Source organism: Chiloscyllium plagiosum, unplaced genomic scaffold (assembly GCF_037043375.1).
Source record: "Chiloscyllium plagiosum isolate Xiang-an unplaced genomic scaffold, Cpla_swu_hap1 HiC_scaffold_4, whole genome shotgun sequence".
Classification (NCBI taxonomy): domain Eukaryota; kingdom Metazoa; phylum Chordata; class Chondrichthyes; order Orectolobiformes; family Hemiscylliidae; genus Chiloscyllium; species Chiloscyllium plagiosum.
In genome coordinates this window covers 119290999-119306501 of record NW_028270142.1, presented here as the reverse complement: position 1 = coordinate 119306501, position 15503 = coordinate 119290999, and the positions used below count along the sequence as shown (strand labels likewise).

Sequence of the window (15503 nt, the reverse complement as noted above, 5' to 3'; positions counted from 1 at the left end):
GGACTGACAAGAGGCAAGTAACATTCATGCATGCCAGGCAATGACCATCTCTAATTAGAATCAATTTAACAAGTGGTATTGACATTCAATGGCACTACCAACACTGAATTCCTGACTATTAACATCCGGCAGGTGGGGTTTTACCATTGAATAGAAACTGAACTGACCCTGCCATATAAGTATTGTTGCTACTAGAGCAGGCCAGAGGCTGGGAAATGTACAATGATAGCTTACTTCCTCATTCTTCAATAGTTGGCCGCTATCTCCAAGACATAAATCAGCAAAGCAATGGAATGGTCTCCACTTACCATACATGGATGGCAATGGTTCCAAAGGGCAGCACTTTCTCAAAGCAAAGAGGATGGGCAACACATATATGGAAACATCCACATCCCAGGAATGAATTTTTAAAAACACCTGGATTTGTGCAGCTCAAACAAATCTCATGAAGCTTGATGCTATCCAAAATAAAATAGCCCACTTGACTGACACCGAATCTACTAATTCCAATATTCATTCCTTTTACCAGTGGCAGGAGTGTGTACCATCTACAAGATGCACTTCAGTATCTACCTAGGCTCCTCCAAAAAAATTTTCAAAAACAGCAAAACTTGAGACCATTTGAACTCAGTGCTGATTTCCGAGGAGTCTGCTGAGTTCAGGTCTCCTGCCTACATGAGAACACTCTGGCCCCTTCACGTGGGAAAGGTTGGGGGAAGGGAGGTTTCTGAGTCAGCACGACTCTGAAAATCTGATCTTTGTGCCGGTTTCCAACCTAATTCACAAGAATATCCCCTAATGTGTCACAGTAATCCTGTGCATCTATACTGTGAGCTGGGTACAATTACTGTCCTTCTGTAATTGTGGATAAGTTCTTCTTTGATGACATTCAATTTATTAACTGTGCAACTGAACCACATAGCCCAGAAGGCCTCTATCCAAATTCCAATCTCTCCAATGCTGACCACTGACAGCTATACATGCACCAGAGAAAGCATTATATTTGGATGCATCATGTCTTGGTGTGGCAACTGTTCTTCCCAAGACCGCAAGCAATTACAGAGAGTTGGTGAACGTAGCCCAGTCCCTCACACAAACCAACCTTCCATTCATTGACTCCATCTATACTGCTTGCTGCCTCAGGGAAGCAGCCAACATAATCAAAGACCCCTCACACCTCGGTTATATCCTCTTCCATCTAGCAGAAAATACAAAGTTTGAATACATATTCCAACAGATTCAAGAACAGCTTCTTCCCCGCTGTTATGAGACTTATGAACGGACCTCTCATATGTTAGAGTTGATCTTTCTCAGCACCTTCTCTATAGCCATAATATTATTTTCTGCATTCTGTTGTATTAAACTGATGTACTTATATATAGGTATGATTTGTCTAAATAGCGCACAAAATAATACTTTTCACTGTAGCCACATATGCGTCAATAATAAATCAAATCAAAACAACCTCTTGGACATGAGGAGTAAAGCAGCCAGATTTGCAAAAATTCTTAACCAACGTGGTCTGATGAGATAACACACTACTGGAGTAGTGCGACCTGATAGCAGGGCTTATGTTCTAGAGGTACACTACCACAATACTACAAGGATACCAGCTAGATTTGCATTTTGATTACCAGAAGCAATCTTAACTGGAACTATTTTTGTGTGATCATCAGATGAAACCAGAATTTGGTTTCATTATGCAAAAGCGAAACTACTAGAGAAGCTCAGCTGGTCAGGCAGCATCTGTAGGGAGAAAGACTGAATTAATATTTGAGTCCAGTGACTCTTCTTCAGAATTGGACAGTCAGTTAACTATGTTTTTCTCTCTATAAAAGCTGGCATATTTGCTGGATTTCTCCAGCACTTTCTGTTTTTATTTCAAATTTCCAGCATCCTCGGGTCTTTCTTTTCATTTTGACTTCACTTTGATATTCTCTATGATTGAATCACCCCCGTTAAACTCACTGGCAAAATTCAAACATAAATAACAGTGAATTTATGTTATTTAGTAATTAGTAGAGAGTGTCCCTTCCCCTGCAGACTACACCTTATCAGAGAATCAAATTCCTCCGGAAAATTCTTGATGAAGGTCTCCTGCCCAAAACGTCGATTTTCCTGCTCCTCGGATGCTGCCTGACCTGCTGTGCTTTTCCAGCACCACTCTAATCCTAATGCTAATCTCCAGCATCTGCAGTCCTCACTTTGGCCCACTAGATTAGCGTGTCTATTGTCATCACAGCATTTATTTGCATAAGAATTTTCTCAGAGTTCCCTCCAGTTAACTATATACCTTAAATAAAAAAAAACACAACTCTATGAAGAACGTAAATGTAATGTCTCACAATGCCCTGTACAGGAGCAGCAAGAAGTCTTTATATTCCATTCACCTTGCAATAAAAATCAACTTACAATTTTCCTTCCTATATAATTTCTTGTACCCGAATGCAAACATTTTGTAAGGACGACAAAATAATAAATCAAATCAAAACAACCTCTTGGACATGAGGAGTAAAGCAGCCAGATTTGCAAAAATTCTTAACCAACGTGGTCTGATGAGATAACACACTACTGGAGTAGTGCAACCTGATAGCAGGGCTTATGTTCTAGAGGTACACTACCACAATACTACAAGGATACCAGCTAAGGACGACAGATCCCTCTGGATTATGGCATTCTGCAATCTCTCTCCCTTTAAATAATTTTCTGTTTCTTCTCACTAAAATGAACAATGGATCATTTTTGCGCTTTATACTTAATCTCCCAAACATTTGCCTGCTTATTTAACCTATTTAAATTCCTTTGCTGACTGTGTGTCCTTTCCGCACCTATCTTTGCGAGTCAGCAAATGTGGTTTCAACATGCTCAATCCCTTCACACAAGTCATTAATATAGGTGAATTACTCATTAATCAGAGTCCTCAGCATGATCTATGTGGCATTCCAATGTTCAGAGTTTGCCAACAAGAAAATGGCCCATTTATCACTACTCTGTTGTGAGGCAATCCATGCCAATTTGTTACTCCCAATCCATGAGCTTTTAACATGTTTAGTAACTTTTCACGTGGTACATAATCAAATGCCATTTGAGGCAGTATGATGAGGAGGCTCAGTGGATAACACTGCTGCCTCACTCCGCCAAGGACCCAGGTTCAGTTCCAACCTCGAGTGACTGTCTGTGAGGACTTTGCATATTCTCCCTGTGACTGCACGGGATTCTTCTCGGTGCTCCGGTTTCCTCCCACAGTCTAAAGATGTGCAGGCTGGGTAGATTGGCCATGCTAATTTTCCCACAGTGTCCAGGGTTGTGCAGACTAGGTGGATTAGCCATGAGAAATGCAGGGTTACTGGGATAGGCAGGGGGATGGTCTGGATGGGATGCTCTTTGGAAGATCTGTATGGACTCAATGGGCCCAACTGCCTGTACAACTCTTGTAAGGATTTTATTTAGAAATCCCCTTTATCCACTCTTCTTATTACATCCACAAGAACTTTGATTAAATTTGACAAATGCCATTTCATTTTTATAAAACTATGTTGATTCAATTTGATTGATTAAGATTTTCGTAATGTCCTGCTATTACTTATTTAGTAATGGATTCCAGGACTTTGCATGCACTCTGTTTAGCAAATAGATGTTTCACAAGATTTTGAGCTGCATTTTTTCAAAGCACTAAAATCACATCTAGAATTCACAAATAAGATAAAAACTTAGGTTGACCATTTTCTTTTGTTAGGTAGTACACAAAGTGAAAATGTGACCAAACTTTTCCATACAAAAGCTTGAACATTATTTGTTTTCTTTGCTTTGGTAAAACTGTGAAACATATAATTTATAACAAAATAATTGTGTTATGCCATGTTTGCTGTGATTCAGTTTCTCAGTCATCTTTCTTGTGGTATCCATCTTGGGAAATGTGAAGTCATAGACTGGTTGCAGTACTGAAGGAGGTGATTCAGTCCAACATGACTCTGCTTGCTTCCTGAAGGAGTATTTTACTGAGTAACATTCACCTGCCTTCTCCCTGTATTCTTGTGCATTCTTCCTTTTCAGATAATAATCCAACTCCCACTTGAAAGCAGTGATTAGCACTGCTGCTTCACAGTGCCAGGGTCCCAGGTTCGATTTGAGCCTCAGGTGACTGTCTGTGTGGAGTTTGCACATTTCCATGTGTCTTCCTGGGTTTCCTCTTGGTGCTCCGGTTTCCTCCCACAGTCCAAAGATGTGCAGGTTAGGGTGAATTGGCCATGCTAAGTTGCCCATAGTGTTAGGTGCATTAGTCAGAGGGAAATGGGTCTGGGTGGGTTACACTTCGGAGGGTGGTGTGGACTTGTTGGGCAGAAGGGCCTGTTTCCACACTGTAGGGAATCTCATCTAATTGATCCTGCCTCCTCCTCACTCTCCAGATCTCTAACTACTTACTGCATGGAAATGTTCTTCCTCATGCTATCATTCTTTCTTTTATCAATTACCTTTAATCTATTCCTCTGGCTTTCATTGCTTCAAACACTGGGAACACTTTCTGCTAATCTACTCTGTCCAGTCCCCTCATGATCTTGAATTAAGTCTCCTTAATGCTTCTCTTTTCCAAAGAAAACAATCCCGACTTCTCCAGTCCATTCAGCAAATGAAGATTCTCATTCTTGGAACATATCTCATGTATCTTTCTGTACTCTACCTGATGCCTTGAACATCTTCCCTCAGGTATGGTACTCAGAACTGAATATAATACTCAGTTTGTGCTGAATAAGTACTTTGTGCAAGTTTAACAAATCTTCACATTTGTATTCAGTGACTTCATTAAAAAAAAACCTGGGAAGTTTTATTATCCATTCACCCTGTTCTGTGCCACTTTAAAATCATATCTATTTATATGTTGCCTTTCCAAGTTACTGCACCAAATGAACCTCTTCAAATTTCTCTGTATTATATTTCATATACCACTTGTCTAACCATTTTCCCAACCTGGTTATGTCCTTTGGAAGTTCTGGGAAAACTGGAGGTAGTGCGCATCATAGAACATAGAAACATAGAAAGATACAGTGCAGTACAGGCCCTTTGGCCCTCGATGTTGCGCCGATCCAAGCCCACCTAACCTACACCAGCCCACTATCCTCCATATGCCTATCCAATGCCCGTTTAAATGCCCATAAAGAGGGAGAGTCCACCACTGCTACTGGCAGGGCATTCCATGAACTCACGACTCGCTGAGTAAAGAATCTACCCCTAACATCTGTCCTATACCTACCCCCCCTTAATTTAAAGCTATGCCCCTTCGTAATAGCTGACTCCATACGTGGAAAAAGGTTCTCATGGTCAACCCTATCTAAACCCCTAATCATCTCGTACACCTCTATCAAGTCACCCCTAAACCTTCTTTTCTCCAATGAAAACAGCCCCAAGTGCCTCAGCCTTTCCTCATATGATCTTCCTACCATACCAGGCAACATCCTGGTAAACCTCCTCTGCACCCGTTCCAGTGCCTCCACATCCTTCCTATAGTATGGCGACCAAAACAGCACACAATACTCCAGATGCGGCCGCACCAGAGTCTTATACAACTGCAACATGACCTCAGGGCTCCGGAACTCAATTCCTCTACCAATAAAAGCCAGTACACCATATGCCTTCTTCACCGCATCATGGAAAGATCTCTGCTGGAGTCAAACCTAGTATGGTTGGGGTTGTTGGGGGACCATTATTTCAGCTCCAGATTACGTCTTCAAGAGAATATCCAGACTTGGACTAAAAAGTTACCATCTCCAACAAGTGAGAATCCAACTCAAGCCCTTGATGTTCAGGAGCAAACCTCCATCAACATACCATTAACTAGAAACCAAACTAGACCTGTCAAATACTGACTATGGCTACAAGAGCATATCAGAGGCTATGACTTCTGCCTCAAATAACTTACTTCATGTGGATGTCCACAGATCCTTGAAGGAGCAGGTCAGATGGACAAGGTGTTTAAGCCGTCGTGTACAATACTTGCTTTTATGAGTCAAGTCATTGCATACAAGACCAGGAATGCATAGGATGGATCTATATAGGATGGGAGTTAGGCCACAGCTGGTCGGGTTGCCAGAGCATAGGAAGGATTTAATTGCAATAGAATGGTCATTCCCCAGGCTGTTGCCTGAACTGGAGCAATTCAGCTTTAAAGGGGCACACGATAGATTCGACTTGGTTTCCTTACAGCAGGGAAGATTTGTGGGGTGGGGTGTTACTGAGTGTACAATGTTCTCAGGGGCATAGATAAAATAAATAGGAAGAAACCTTTTCCCTTTGTAGAAAGATCAATGACTAGGGGCATAAAACATAGAACCATAGAACAGTACGGTATAGGCCCTTCCACCCTTGATATTGTATCGACTTTTTATCCTACTCTAAGGTCAATCTAATCTATATATCCTACATTTTGCTATCATCCATGTGCCTATCCAAGCGTAATTTAAATGTCTCTAATGTATCTGACTGTATTACCACTGCTGGCAGTCCATTCCATGTACCTACTTCTGACATCTCCCCTCAACCTTCCTCCAATCACCTTAAAGTTACACCTCCTTGTGATAGCCATTTCCACCCTGGAAAAAGGTCTCTGGCTTATCCACTCTATCTATGCCTTTCATCATCTTTTCCACCTCTATCAAGTCACCTCTCATCCTTCTTCTCTCCAATGAGAAAAGCCCTAGCTCCCTCAACCTTTCTTAATAAGACATGCCCTCTCGTCCAGGCAGCATCCTGGTAAATCTCCTCTGTACTCTCTCTAATGCTTCTACATTCTTCCTATAATGAGGTGACCTGAACTGAGCACAATATTCCAAGTTTGGTCTAATCAGGGCTTTATAGAATTGTAGCATAACCTTGTGGCTCTTAAACTCAATCCCCCTGCTAATAAGAGCCAACACACCATATGCCTTCTTAACAACTCTATCCACTTGGGTGGCAACTTTGAGGGATCCATGGACATGGACACCAAGATCCCTCTGTTCCTCCACACTGCGAAGAATCCTGCCTTTAATCCTGTACTCTGTATTTAAATTTGACCTTCCAAAATGAATCACTGCAAACTTTTCCAGGTTGGACCCCATCTGCCACTTATCAGCTCAGTTCTGCATCCTGTCAATGTCCCCCTGCAACCTACAACAATCCTCCACACTATCCACAACTCCACCAATCTTCGTATCATGAGCAAACTTACTAACCCACCCTTCCAATTCCTCATTTAAGTCATTGATAGAAATCACAAAGCATAGAGGTCCCAGAACAGATCCTTGCTGAACATCACTGGTCGGTGAGCTCCAGGCTGAATACTTTCCATCTACTACCACCCTCTGTCATCTATGGGCCAGCCAGTTCTATGGGACAGCCACATTTCCCTGTATCCCATGTTTCCTTACTTTCTGAATGAGCCTACCATGAGGAACCTTATCAAACACCTTGCTGAAATCCATGCAGTCCACATTTACTGCTCTACCTTCATCTCTGTGTTTTGCCACATTCTCAAAGAATTCAAGAAAGTTTGTGAGGCATGACCTGCCTCTCACAAAGCCATGCTGACTATCCATAATCAAGCTTTGCTTTTCTAAGTAATCATAAATCCTGTCTCTCATAATCCTCTTCAATAACTTGCCTACCAACGTAAGACTGACTGGTCTGTAATTCCCAGTGTTTTCCCAATTCCCTTTCTTGAACAAGGGAATAACATTTGCCACTCTCCAATCGTCTGGTACCAGTGGACAATGAGGATGCAAAGATCATCACCAAAGATGCAACAATCTCTTCCCTCGCTTCCCATTCTAACCTTGGGTATATCCAGTCTGGCCCAGGGCACTTATCTATCTTCATGTTTTTCAAAATTTCCAGCACACCATACTTCTTAACATCAATCTAGTTGAACTTATCAGCCTGTTTCACGCTGTCCTCACAAACAACAAAGTCCCTCTCAGTAGTGAATACTGAAGCAAAGTGTTCATTAAGAACCTCCCCTATTTCCTCCTATTCCAGGCACAACTTCCATTCATTATCCCTGATCAGCCCTACCCTCACTCTGGCTATCCACTTGATCCTCACATATGTGTAGAATGCCTTGGGGTTTTCCTTAATCCTACCCACCAAAGCTTTTTCATGCATCCTTCTAGCGCTCCTAAGTCTATTCTTCAGTTCCTTCCTGGCTACTCTAGAGCCTTGTCTGATCCTTGCCTCCTCAAGTTAAGTAAGCTTCCTTCTTCCTCTTGACTAGATGTTCCACATCTCTTGTTATCCAAGGTTCCTTCACCCTACCATCCCTTCCTTGCCTCAGTGGGACAAACCTATCCAGCACTGCAGCAGGTGCTCCCTAAACAACCTCCATATTTCTGTCGTGCATTTCCCTGAGAATATCTATTCCCAATTTATGCTCCACAGTTCCTGCCTAATAACATTGTAATTTCCCCTCCCCCAATTAAATACTTTCCTGTAGTGTCTGCTCCTACCCCTCTCCATGACCACAGTGAAGGTCAGGGAGTTGTGATCACCATCACTGAAATGCTTTCCTACCGAGAGATCTGACACCTGACCTGGTTCGTAGCCAATATGGCCTCCCCTCTAGTTGGCCTGTCTACATATTGAGTCAGGAACCCTTCTTGGACACACCTGACATAAACTGCTCCATCCAAACTATTTGCACAAATGAGGTTCCAATCAATATTAGGAAAGTTTAAGTCACTCATGACAACAACCCTGTTCCTTCTGCACCTTCCCAAAATCTGCCTCCCAGTCTGCTCCTCTGTGTCTCTGTTGCTATTGGGGGGTCTATAAAAAACTCTCAAGATAAGATTTAAGGTAAAGGGCAGAAGAGTTAGAGAAAACTGCAAAGAAGATTTTGTTTTCACCCAGACCTGGTTATATCTGGAGCTTACTGCCTGAAAGCACGTTAGATGTGTGAACCATCACAATATTAAATAATTGTTTAAATATTCACTTGAAGCCATTGGACATGATGGGCCAAAAGGCATCCTTCTGTGCTCCCAAACTACATGATTCCAAGATCTCCTGTCAACCTAACACCTGCCCACCATCTCCACAGCATAATTCAGGAGCGTGACGAAATATTCTCCACTTGCCTGTGTGGGTGCAACTCCAACAACAAATCAAAGAGCTTAATACTATCTAGGACAAAGTATCCCGCTTGAATGGCACCCCATTCACCACCTTCAACATTCACTCCCTGTGATCCCAATGCACAGCGGCAGCAGCATTTATGAATGTGATAGTAATTCACCAAAGGCATATTTCTAGTTGCAATTTTGTATTGCCTGAATGGACAAGGACACTGGCAATTTTCCTGCAAAACCATGCACCACCCTGACTTGGAACTATATCGCCATTCCTTCATTGCCACTGGGATAAAATCAGAGAACTCACTCCCTAACAGCACTATGTATGTATTTATGACCAAGAACTGCAGTGGTTCAAGAGGACAATTCACCACTACCTTCTCCAAGGCAATCAGACCCATGAGTGCTGCCCCTCCCAGAAATGGTCACATCCTTTACACAAATAACCAAAAATTTAGATTCTATCATCTTCACAGTTCACAATACTTCCAAGTTGTGTATTATCTACAAATATTGAAATCTCATTCTGTACATCAAATTCTAGATCATATTATATATAAAGAACAGCAATCTGAGCATCTACACCTGGGGAACTCAAGAATCAATTTTCCTTCAATCTGGAAAATATCCAATAACCGATGCTCACTGTTTGGTGTGATACACCCAATATCTATATTTCTACTGCCCTTTTATTCCATGAAGTATAGCACTGCTGAAAAATCTGTTTTGTGGTGCTTTACCCAATGTCTTTTGGGAAGTCCAAATGCATCTCATCAACTTTTTCTGTTGCCTCAGTAAAAAGTTCAACCCATTTAGTTGTACACAATTAGCAGACACAAATCCATTCTGGTTTTCAACTTCTTCCACTCTAGTACCTATAAATATTGTCCTGCACCATTAGGCAGCATTTTATGGAAGTAGTGGATAGCTCCCCATTCGCCTGACAGGCAAGCTGGCCTAGAAAGAATATACTCAAACTGTCATAACATACTGTGGGCAGGCAAAAATTATTCCGAGTTGGAATTCTGTTCCCTCAGTGAGAGAAGGTCTGATTGACCATAACTTCAGCAGTCTTGGTAGCACCAGAATGCAATAGTGGCCACTGTGGAACAGTGACCAGTCCCAAGAAGAAAGCCCTATGAATTCCTGGACAGGATGGGACATTGAGTGGAGAGCGTTTTCTACTTTAAGGAGGAGAAATTCAGAAGTCATATGACACCAGGCTAAAATCCAACAGGTTTGTTTGAAATCACAAGCCTTCATAGTGCTGCTCCTTTATCGGGTGAAGTGGAGGGAAGCACATGGACGCAGAGTTTATAGGCAGAAAGATAAGGGCAAGATAATCCCAGCTAACAGATAACCACAAATAGTGTGAGTCGAGCATCGACAGGCTGAATAACAAGTCTTTGCAGTTGATAAAAAGTGTCAAACTGTGTGTAAAGTGTAAATAGTTGAATAGTAAGTGAAGAGATGACCTTTGAACTGATTAATTACGGTAGAGAGATAATAATAAATAATCAAAAATAAGATTGTGCTAGAGACAAACCAAATGGCTGGAATAACATGAGTTTCCCTCCACTTCACCTGATGAAGGAGCAGTGCTCCAAAAGCTTGTGATTTCAAATAAACCTGTCGGAATATAACCTGGAGTTGTGTGACTTCTGACTTCTTCCACCCCAGTCCAACACCAGTATCTCCAACTTAGGGAGATGAGTGAGAATGGTGGAGGTGTGGGTATTAAAGTCCTTGCAGCAAAGAAAGATGAGATGCTATCCTCTTGGATATGTGTGAAGCACATGACCTGAAGCCATGACCTCCCTTCCTTCTCACACATTTGAAAACTTGCATAACAGGTTTTTAACAGCAGGTGGTGATAGTGAGGATGAGCACTGAACAGGAAACTTCAAGCACTTGAGTAGACACTCTCTGGGGGAAAGGGTTTATTTGGTGGAATGAGGACTTGTGGAGGAAGGGAGAAACACACAAAGGATTTTTTTAACCAACTAGAAACTACAGGCTTAAATTCATGTAAATACTCTGTATTTTTGAGTTTAACCTTAATTTCCTTTCAAGTTTGTGGTTCCAGTGGAATAGAGAATGCCTGCTTCATGATCTTCAGTTCAACAATGTGCTTAAACCTTGCATTACATTTCTGGTATTTTGGGCATAACTCCACAGCACATGCATGGAGGATGAGATGGGAAGATGCCTGGCTGATATGGATTGCTTGCTGGAGTCATTGAAACCACTAATGTCTGAGGGAGGCTGTAGCCGTTACACTATCATTGCAGTACACATAGCTCAGAGACTAGTGGAGGAAATCAGACCTTTAGGCCAAATCCAGGCCAAGATTCCCCATCTACGTTCCCTTGATGCTACAAAGGAAAGTGCGTTACTACTTGTCAATGAATAGTAAGTTGGGCATATTCAGGAGAAGACAGCAAAACCAACTTGATCCACACACTAACAGTGTATTGGCCTATACAGGGTGAATCCACTGCTTGAGTACTCTGTGGAGTAACAATTCCATGATTCCATGAAAAGTTCCAGTAAAGATAGGAAGCAGTTATTGTCCTCTTGGGCAAGTGCCAGCTACCAGGCCAAGCTTTACCATTCTCAGATTGGCAAGCAGAGAATGTTACCACTAATGTGAGCACAAACATTCGAGCTATTGCAGTGCAATCAAACCTGCTGATCACATAATTGCTTACTAAAGTGTCACAACATACAACATGTACTTATTTGAAAGGCAAATCTCAAACAGGTGTGTAAATAACATGGCCTCCAACAGCAGGTGGGAATGGTAAGAAGAGCACTGGGCAGGGAGTTTGTTTGAAAGAGATCTCATGGAGAGAAGGAGAGACAGCTGTACATTGCCTTTTAGTCCTGATTTTTTCTCTGGTAGGAAAAGCAAAATGAAGTGTTGTCAGAATAACTGTGCTTTTGGATTTATGCTGATGAGATAACAGCTTAAATAAGCCAATTCTTTTTCCTTTGTTCTCCTCAAATAGATAAGTAGCTCCCAGAGCAAGGCAACATGCAGAGAAAATGGATAAGGTAAATAGACAAAGTCTCTTCCCTGAGTTTGGGGGAGTCCAGAACTAGAGGGCATAGGTTTAAGGTGAGAGGAGAAAGCTACAATAGAGATCTAATGGGCAACTTTTTCACACAGAGGGTAGTACATGTATGGAATGAGCTGCCTGAGGAAGTGGTGGAGACTGGTACAATTGCAACATTTAAAAGGCATCTGAATGGATATATGAATAGGAAGGGTTTGGAGGCATATGGGCAGGGTGCAGGCAGGTGTGACTAGATTGGGTTGAGATATCTGGTCAGGATGGATAAGTTGGACCGCAAGGTCTGTTTCCGTGCTGTACATCTCTATGACTCTATAACCTTAAGGCTTTTGTTTGGTTAAACATTTGTCATTTCACTCTTTTACACTTGATGCTACAGCATTGTACAATATGTTGTGATCAGTTCAGCAGTCGCTGGTCATCTTCAGTATATTGTGGAATGATCATTCTTCAGGACTGAGCAGTAGAGCTAGAGTTTTGCTCCCAATGGTGAAAGTGGCTTCTGCTGATATCAGGGTGGGACCTCCAGGTCCAAGGTCTGTCTACCACTTGGAATGCTCAGTGAAAATCCTTGCCTGAATATCAATAGGAGGAAATGTCCTGGTTTGCCATATCCACCATGGTAAATGTATCTGGAGTCACATGATCTTCAATTCAGGCAATAGCATTGAGTCAGGGATCTGTCACTCGCAATACATATTGGGCAAAGTCACAGCGATTTCTGATTGTTAAGGTAGACTGTTTAAAAGCATGACTCATTTGTTTTCTTAAACATTGGGCCCTCTTCTTTACACCTCCTCACCCCTCTCAATCTCCATCCCCACGCATGCCAATCATGTCAACTTGTGCTCCCATCCATCATGACCCCTTATACACCTAATGTAAACTTAATTTCAACACATGCCAGCTCATGCATTCAGATTGAAGCCACTGTCATAAAGTCACAGAGATGTACAGCATGGAAACAGAGAAGGGTCCAAGACACTTGACAAGGTTCCCCATGGCAGACTGATTAGCAAGATTAGATCTCATGGAATACAGCGAGAACTCGCCATTTGGATACAGAACTGGTCCAAAGTTAGAAGACAGAGGGTGGTGGCAGAGGGTTACTTTTCAGACTGGAGGCCTGTGACCAGTGGAGTGCCACAAGGATCGGTGCTGGGCCCTCTACTTTTTGTCATTTACATAAATGATTTGGATGCGAGCATAAGAGGTACAGTTAGTAAGTTTGCAGATGATACCAAAATTGGAGGTGTAATGGACAGCGAAGAGGGTTACATCAGATTACAACAGGATCTGGACCAGATGGGCCAATGAGCTGAGAAGTGGCAGATGGAGTTTCTGCATTAACTCACCAAATAAAGACCGTGGGCAGACTTCAGAAACCATGCTGAGACTAAATAAAGTTCTAAATATGTATCATAGATTTTATTATATATAAGGATCTCTCATTCATGAAATTCCATTGAATAGATTTATATCTCCTCCAGAACTAAATCTAAACATTTGTGTTCATAACACCACATTGATTATAGTTAATCTCTATGAGCTGTCAAACTGTTAACCCCACTGTGATAATGAAAGGCTGTGGAAAGCAGTCAAGCATTATTAATGTTATAATGTCAGCACTTCAGGCTATCTCAACAACAGCAACTGAAACTATTAGAACAGATTTTCTTTCAACTTACAAAGGCAGACAAGCAGTTTTTTTCAATTTTTGAGAATCTGGCTATTTGAAAAACTTGACATTCTGACTGTTCCACAGAGCTGATCCACTCTTCAAAACCACGTACATCATCTGTAGAAAGAGGAAATGTCCTTACTTCAGTGAACACTTTGAACCTAGCATTGAGTTGAAATGGTGTTTTTGCACCCAGGTTTCCCATGAGTATGAGTCATTCCTCAACCCCATTGCCCCATCCTTGGTGAAAGTGGCTTCTGCTGATATCAGGGTGGGACCTCCAGGTCCAAGGTCTGTCTACCACTTTGAATGCTCAGTGAAAATCCTTGCCTGAATATCAATAGATTCATCAACAACTGAGACAATGTAGATGAACTCAAACATATATTCACCCAAAGGAATATATATGTTGAAACAAAGGGGAGATGCTTTCAAATAATCAGGAGCGGGGCTCTGACTGATTTTCCTCACCTTAGTATGGGGAAATTAGGTCAATGATACTGATGCTACCCGTACAGAGATCTCTTAATTTCTCCTAATCTGGGACTTCCTGGTTTGCAAGACAAAGAGCAAATAAAGGAGCACCTGTAAGTCCTAAAGATTCTTCCTATGATGACCTTAAATGCTTTGGTTGAGAAACACAACAACATACTTTTCAAAAATGATTTGTCAAGTCGTTGGGTTATGAGTTAGAATGCAAGATGCGCACTTTGGTGAATCAGTGTAAAGATTCCCTTTCTTCAGTAGGCAGTGGTAATGCAGAGAACACTATCTCCCTCCAAATAAATAATGATCCAAAATTCTCATGGACCAAAATGCAGCTTTTCTTTTAATTTAAAGTTATCTATGAGAGCCATATATGATGACATGCATGTTTACAATGGCAATAACTGGAACAGATTAGGGAAAAACCAATTCATCACAACTACAATGTCTACTTGCTATGTATTTTTATTCTGACCCAGTTTTCATAATGGAGCTCAAGGTCCCAGATAATTGGTAACAAAGAGATTTATTCTGCAAAACAAAACGTTCTGCTCATATTTCATTATCAAGGACACAGGATTTTCTATCTGACATCATCTGTTTATCTTTTTTTAAAAATAAGTCTGTGCAATAAATCATGTCTTACCAGAATACCTATAGACGTTAGGTTTAAGAAACAGTACACAGAGTACAGCAGCCACCAAGAACCTGGGAAGATATGGCCTGTATATACTGTTTTTTTAAGCAGATAGGACATGAGTCACAATTAGGTTACGGTTTGTGCAAGACTCTCTACTTGTTCATCCTTTCAAATATGTTTGATAGAATCCAGTGGGTAAATAGACAACTGCAAAATATCTGTGCTGGAAAGGTTCTATTACAAATAAGACAAGAAACAATTGTGTTTTGTATAAGTTGCTGGCTTGGGAATTCCTCACAGTTTTGTTTCCTCTCAGCCTCTGATATGTGCTTACTCTCAAAGGAGACTACCCTGTTTTATATTTGATTTCCTCAGGAGTAGCAATCCTGAATGATCTCCCAGGACACGAAGTTGATGTCAGATTTCTTATGTGAATCCTACTGAGTGCCCCATAAAGTTTCCTTACACTGCCATGAGAACACATTCCAAACATAAGGGCTCCAATGTAAAAATGTAGGGAT

General features: G+C 41.5%; 1 long non-coding RNA gene across 1 annotated transcript in view; it reads right to left on the bottom strand.

Annotated features, from left to right (window-relative positions):
• Positions 1-15015, bottom strand: part of LOC148150475 (uncharacterized) — a 124414-nt gene extending 109399 nt beyond the window's left edge. The window contains exons 1-2 of the long non-coding RNA XR_015756860.1: positions 14989-15015; positions 13864-13973 (exon numbers count right to left, since the gene is read on the bottom strand). This is a non-coding gene — a long non-coding RNA (uncharacterized LOC148150475). The remainder of the gene's footprint in view (positions 1-13863; positions 13974-14988) is intronic.
• Between the last annotated feature and the right edge of the window lie 488 nt (positions 15016-15503).